This window comes from Apaloderma vittatum, unplaced genomic scaffold (genome assembly GCF_000703405.1).
Source record: "Apaloderma vittatum isolate BGI_N311 unplaced genomic scaffold, ASM70340v1 scaffold17450, whole genome shotgun sequence".
NCBI lineage: Eukaryota > Metazoa > Chordata > Aves > Trogoniformes > Trogonidae > Apaloderma > Apaloderma vittatum.
In genome coordinates, this window is record NW_009696418.1 from 1 (window position 1) to 7267 (window position 7267).

The 7267-nt window shown below is 43.7% G+C and overlaps 1 long non-coding RNA gene across 1 annotated transcript in view; it reads right to left on the bottom strand.

Moving 5' to 3' along the window:
• Window positions 1-4849: 4849 nt before the first annotated feature.
• Window positions 4850-7267, bottom strand: part of LOC104277976 — a 21909-nt gene continuing 19491 nt past the window's right edge. Inside the window, exon 2 of the long non-coding RNA XR_717853.1 lies at window positions 4850-5485. This is a non-coding gene — a long non-coding RNA (uncharacterized LOC104277976). The remainder of the gene's footprint in view (window positions 5486-7267) is intronic.

Sequence of the window (7267 nt, forward strand, 5' to 3'; positions counted from 1 at the left end):
TGAATACAGGGAAAACGTGTCGCTTTTTTTCTTCAGAAAAGGACAATCGCACAGTTAAACTGCATCTCATTATTAGGGCTGTGAAGACCGTACTTTGTTAGCAATCTTGTAGGTGATGCAGTAATTAGCTTGTCTTTCTCTTGAGGTGCTCAGTGTTTCTCCTTTGGACACCTCCTGTCTCCCTCTGTCACCTAATCTGCTAAGCCTCAGGAAAGTAACTATAATTCACAGATAAACAGATCAAAAGGCAAGCCCTGGTTGCCATTTGGAGGGGAGGCATCTTAGAGTTTTGAGGATGACAGTAATATCCTGAAGACAGGTAAAACTAAACAATTTCACAAGAGGCAAAAATGCGGAGAAAAGACAAAGCGATGAAGAACAAGCCACGCTCCCATTAGCTCCAAAGTCTGGTGGCCACTGTGTCTCTGGCCAGCTGGGTTTCTGTGGCCATATGTGCGTTGAGCTCACATGCTTTTGTCTGTGACAGCACTTTCAGGGCATCACTCTTATCCTGGCTGACTACTGCCAGCACACCGCAGGGATACGCTATCCCCAGACATCTGCACCTCTGTCAAACGTAGCTAAAGCTGGTCAGCGGTTGTGAGGTAGTGGAGAGGGGATTGCACAAATCTGACTCCTTCAGGGTGTGGGCCAAAATGCAGAGACCACTTACACAGACTAGGGGAAAAGTCTTCACTGGCTGTACTAGAGAGTGATCTACACATGTTAAAAGCTGGAAAAATACATCAAAACCAAATCTGCTCTTAAGACATTGGTAGGAGAAAGTGAGATAGTGTTTGGGACATGGGATGTGCAGATTGACTGCAATGGAAAAGGCTGCCAGAGGGTGGATTTTTCATTAACTGCTCTGGAGGGCAGGAAGTTTGTGGAGGGACATCTGCCTTGGCCCCCTCACCCTTCTGATTTTTCCCTTTCACAATCCGTCTGAGCTGCTGCTCAGTGGGGTGACCTTCTCCAGCTCACTCAAACATGCTCCAGCACAAAATGATCAGTCACTCAGTCCCTCAAATGGTCCCCAAACTTCTTTTCTCTCCCTTTCTTTCAGAGGCAATGGGCTGACTGCTTGCTTTTTCCAAAACTCTAAGGCATCTGACTGAAGGTGGTGACCCCTTGCTGAAGGTGATAGATCAGACAAATATCTACAAGAAGAATTGAATAAAACAAATGTGTAAAGCTGACTATGTAGACAATATAACACCTGTAGGCACTGGTTGCTACTTCTTGACTAGATATTTCAATGCTTTTTGAATGTATGGGCATATAGTGAAGCTAAATGCAAAGACCATTCAATGCATTAAGGGCTATCAGACTGGGCTCCTACAAGTCCTTTGTTATTTCATTGTTAATACAAGCTTATATTTCAGTGTTTGCCTAAACTTAAAGATATTGAACTGTCTATACAATATTTCTTTACAGATTTAAAACTTTTTTCATTTTTTCCAAACTCTACTGGCCTTAATACCACTCAGATCATGAAATAACTTTTTGCCTAAAGCCCATCCTCAGCAAGAGTGCTGGCAATTCTGCTTTGCACTTACTTGTGAGTCATCCACGTCGCCCACGTCTTCAGCAGCCTGAGCCAGCCCTTGTCTGCAGAACCACTGTGCAGGAGCCACGAGTTACGCAGACAGGCAAGGAAATATTACGGGGATTACAGAAAGGCTCTCCATCACATTTTCAGCGTGTGGTAGCTGTTGAAATATAGGTGCTTTTGGAGTCAACATTTCTGATTGTTTTCCAAATGCTTTCTATAGCACTTCTTGGCCACTAGGAAAAAGGGGGTGAAGCCTCAAACATGTAATATCACAAAAGCTGTGATACTATCTTTCCCCACCTGCAGTCAGGCTCTGTTTTCCCTAGGAGCTTTTAACGGATACGGGAACTATATACTACGCTGGTGAAGCACTCCCTGGTGTGATCGCAGCTATGCCAGCAAAACTGTGTTTTGTACCAGCACAAGGGCTGCTCTGCCCCTGCTCCCAAGTGGGACAAGTGGCACAGAAAAACCAGTCTCATGGGAACTGCCAGACGAACGCAGAACTCTGTCACCCGGTGCCCTGGCTGGTGCAGCCCTGCCTGGGGAGGCCCAGGCCTCAGAAAAAAGGGTCCGACAGCAGTGCTGCACCCTAGCCTAGGCTAAGGACCGACTCAGGGAGCTGTAGGTGTCTAGCGTGTCGGAGATGCAGGAGCAGAGGGACGGCTATCCATCTGTTTCTTTGCAGTAGGTTTCACCCCCACACCCAAACTGGATTTCTCTGGCCCCTAAAAAAGTAGATATCAAGACAGCACCATTCCTTGCCACAGTGTGTGCTCTAACAGTGACTGTTTATATGGGCCTGGTTATACCAAAAATAACACAAAGCAACCCAGCAGATTCATGGCAAGTGTTCTTGCACTTTCGTACATATTGTCTTAGAAAACAAATTTAAAAAAGCAGCATTTGCCCACTCAAATATTACTCCAGTACTGTAAGATACCAGAGCACTGGCAGGAGAGGACCACAGCTCAATTTTTTTTCCCAGCCATGGGGGCACTCTCTCCAGCCTAACTTGTGCTGCTCATGAATGAAACTCATACACCAGAAGGGATGAAGAAGATGGAGCAGGACTACAGCCCTCACTCCTGTACTTTGAGGTCCCCTACCTTCTAAAGGCGGCGTGGAAAACCAGACTATTCTTTTCCTCCACCCTTGCCCATGGTCTGGTCAGGGTTCAAGGCAGATGCAACACGCTTGGCACTGCCAGGCTGAGTGTGGAGTCCAGCACCCTTGCCCCATGCCCACGTTTCCAGTACAGGTGGAGAAAATTATGCAGCTCAGAACAGGATCCCCACAGGGGGAGCTCCCCATCCCAGCACAGTGAATATACACCTAGCTTTAACTAGTCAGCAGGGAGATGCCAAGACAAAGGCATGTGCTTGAGTACAGCACTACTAAAGCAGCTCTCAGACTTGCATGGAAACATCAGTTCACTCTTGGGATTCCCAACACAGAACCTTTTCCTGAAGACAGAAACCTACATCTTTCTTTTCATTTCCAAAGGCCTGCCCAGAAGTGATCAAGCAACACTCCAAACCCAGACTCAGGCAAAAAGCCTCCTTTTTCAGCATCTCCATTGTGAGAACCGGCTCCCTTGTTTTTAGCACGGAGAAGACGGCACAGGTGCTGTTACCAGAGCAGCTGATGTATGCTCCAAGCTAGCTTTTCTTACAAGCACACGTGTGGAATGCTGTACTGCGAGACATTTTTCCATTTCCCATCTTCTTCAAGTGTTGCTTGTGAGTTAGAAGTATGCATACGTTATGAATGAGAATAATGAACCTGTGATTTCATTAGCTAATTTTTCAGCCCGTAAACATCTGTGCCGTGGCTTATAGAGGAATTATCAGGCAGAAAGCTAACATTTTTTATAGAAACAGGTCTTAGTACAATGATATTGTTGCATAAACAGTGAGCTAAGAATTACCTAGATGAAAACAGAACTGTATTTTTTGAATTAGGAAAAGCCATTCCTAGTTTTGTTATGTTAGGATCCATAAATTTATCACAGACCAAAATTTTGAGCCTTAACTCTGACTGTCTGTGCAATGCTATTTCAGCAGAGTGACTGGCAGAAAAACCCCCATATCTATCATCTACCCCAAACTTCATTTTTTTGAAAAAGTTGAAGCTTTTCTCAAGCTAGAACTTACCCCTGCTCTGGCACTTCCTGCTGTAGGGATGACCCTACTTCAGTTATGTCCAGGATCCTTCCCTTACATGCAGCATGTCCCACTGTCTTGAAGGAGCTATGTGTGTGCAGCACGACTATCAACATCAGCAGCAACCTAAATGTTGAAAACATCGTCTGCAGTGTCAACAAGCGGTGCTCTTGCACTTGTTAATAAACTCACTATATAAACTAACCTGGGCATTGACGACATATCCTTGAAAACATTTTTTCTACAAAATATCACTTAAATGCTCCAAGCCCAGACACAATACAATGACAATCACTTGTGCTCTAGTTCAGCACAGCCGTTTTGAAAAGCTCTAACTGTTTCTATGCCACAGTCTTGCAAAGCTTTATCCATTGTGGGAATGGGTAACCACATCATTTCAGCTGTCACAACTGCTAAACATCTTTCAGCACAATTATGATTCACTCAAGCAGGAGATCCTATGAGAACTGCATCTTACCAACTTTCCAAAGTTGTCCACGGTCCATAAAATGACTGTTTCTCTGGCTAGAGATGTAACTTACCTCATTACCACATGATATGTTTAAAAAGAAAAAGAAAAAGGCTGCTAATGAGCTGTTAGGCTGCATGATGGTAGTTTCAAGTGTCAGAATTATGGCAGTTACCTAGAGCTACAATACCTGTGGGCCTAAAGTCCATGTGCTTGAAATATACAGGCCCCAACCAAGGTTCCGAAGGCCAGTTCCAATATTTCCGCATTTGTACACAATCCAGAAAACTATTACTTATTTTTACTGAAACAAAGAAGCACAGAGATAGGGCAAAGGCAGCTATAGACCAAGTCCCCTCCATTCTCATTGACCAGAGTAAAAGTTAAGAGTATTAAAAGCTAGCAATGCCTTTTCGCGCGCAGTCTCAGAGTAGATGTTCTTACCTCACCTCAACCTACCGTGGGAGCCCGGGAGGTGCATCCAGACGAGAATGCAGTGCCAGACGCAGGAATGTGGCGTTTGCTCTCTCCCAATCTTCCTTCCTCCCGGGGTGCAAACGCTCTCTGCTGCCAGGTGAGCCTTCGCGCTGTGATTCACACAGACCAGCGGCAGTGGGGATGCAGCGTGCACTGACAGACAGACAACCTCTGACGCTAAGCTCATGTATTCCCTTTATTGAGCTGTACTAGTTATTGCAATCAGATTAAGTCACATTTATAAAGCAGAACCATCCAGTTGCACTGAAACCGATTATATTCATTACAGAGTTTTAATCACTGTCCGGTGAACTGGCAAATCCAATCAAAGCATTAGTCTTTAATTAAAAAATTAAAAAGAAATATTCAGACAATAGCCAAGCAATCACATCACAAAGCACAGTTACCTAAAATTGCAATTAAAAAGCAGTTAACAAAAAAGAAAAAAATCACACCTAATCTTTAACTATCAATATAATACAAGAAGCAACAAAGGGCAACAGCATCAAAGCAGATTTATCTAACACTATAAATTCAGTCAGAAGCAGAAGCTCTAAAGTACACTAGCTGAAGCAGGACAATAAAAAATACTGAGCATGGAATACTTTTAATCTCTTCCATTAATATTCATTTCCAGCTGCTTATAATAGCAGCGCCTCATGGCCAAATCATTAGAGTTTTACATCTGGGTTGCAAATGACACTTTGATTGGATGTAATGTTCAAATGGTCCTCCCCACTGTGCCACCGTCAAGTCTTCTGCAGAGAGGTGTCCTGTAGTGCCAGTGGCTCACTGTGCGTGCTGGCTCAATGTGTGGTTCTGGAAAGACGAAAAAGGAGACATGCATGAGGGGCAGAATAATAGAAAGCATGCCCATACCCTCCCACTCAGTACCATTTATGCAGAGCTCGACATAAAAGCTTCTCAATCATTACAAAACAAAATGCAATAAAGAAAAAGTACTCATAAGTAACAGCTGCCAATATGACACATTTGCTTTGTTCTGACAGATCTGTTAATGCTGGCATGAACTTAGAAAAAAATGCTACAAGCCAAGTACAGCCACGAGGGTTTCTTTTTTTATTTTTTTCCTACCTCTTTCTAGACATACAAAGAAAGTGGTAACACTTCATGGCCAAAATCTGCCTTTAGGGATTCCCATAGCTGCAGTAATTTAAAAAAAAAAAAAAAAATCGGAATCATGCGGGGAACCCTTGCCATGGTTTACTCTTTTATTCTCACTAGTACCGGGTGCAAGTACTGGCAGCAAGAGACACCAGATTGTGACACACACTTCTCAGTCCAAGAAATACTTCGGCAATAACAGCCGAACCATGAGTTCAGGCACCAGGGTAATACACCCAGCAGAAAAAGGCCTGGACATATAACCCAGAAGTTAAATCTCTTTAAAGAATAGACTTTGCTCTGCACATTTCTTTCAGCAGTTTAGAGCCCTTTTTGTTCCCTTTTTCCTTTTGGTAGATTTGTAATAGCCTCAAGTCATCACAGTATCTTGTGTCAGAGCATGCTGACCTCTCTTGCCATTATGTGCAGGAGCCAATAAATTGTGAAGTCAACCTTGGAAGCGTATTTTTAGAGCAATAATGATTCACCTACATTTTGTGTGCTGACTGAAACCCCAGTCCTACATACAAGCTCAGCTTTATTTGCACGATTATTCAACTATTTGAGCAACAAGAGATATACTTCATGGAGAGCTCTTCGTGAGCTAGATCCCCAGCATCGCAAAATGTAAAAATTCATTTACATTATTTCAAGCCTAGGCAATTTTACCAGTCTTCATCTGTCTAATAACAGAGCCGGGCAAGTCTGCCAGCTTGAAGAATAAGTTTTTAAACATGAAATTAATTTTGAATCTAATTATTTATTTACAGTGACGAAGCTCTAAAACAAAGTAAAATATTTTAACTTTTCATAAATCATCTGGTCCTTCTCTACTATACACAGTTACATCCCGATCAGGAAAAAAAGAATGATCCGCCACTTTATCCAGGGATAACATCTCCCTGATGAAAACTGTCTGTGGAAACAGCTAACGAGCGGCCGGCAATGCTGCCGGGCCAGGCAGCCGTGACCCCATTTGCAGAGAGAGCATTTCTGGACTGTGCACTCCCGAAAAGTGACCACCAGGTGTCAGAAGCGCTGCTGAGTTCCTAAATCACGGCACAAGTTATCTGCGATATTGTGGCGGGCGGGCTGCGAGGAATCCCTGCACAATAAGGGTCAGGCTTTAACGTGCCAGGAGGTTACAGAGGCGACAGCAGCATCGCAGCTGCCGCACACACAGAAGGAGCCCTCCTGAAATTAAAGACAATCGACTTGTGAAATCGCAAAATACCTGTACCTTGTTTAGCCTAACTCGAGCCCCACTCTGCGACACCAAGTATTTTGGAATCAAAACCCAGAAGTACTGTGCAAAGGACCTGGAAGGCTTATCAGGGGATCAAGTATTATGCTTGGATAATGTCCAGTGAATTGACAGTTGCAACTACTTTGTTTTTAGACAACGTAACCTCACCAAACACGAAATCCAAAGGCTTTTTACTGTGCTACATGCGGAACTTTTCCTTGCCTTAAGCA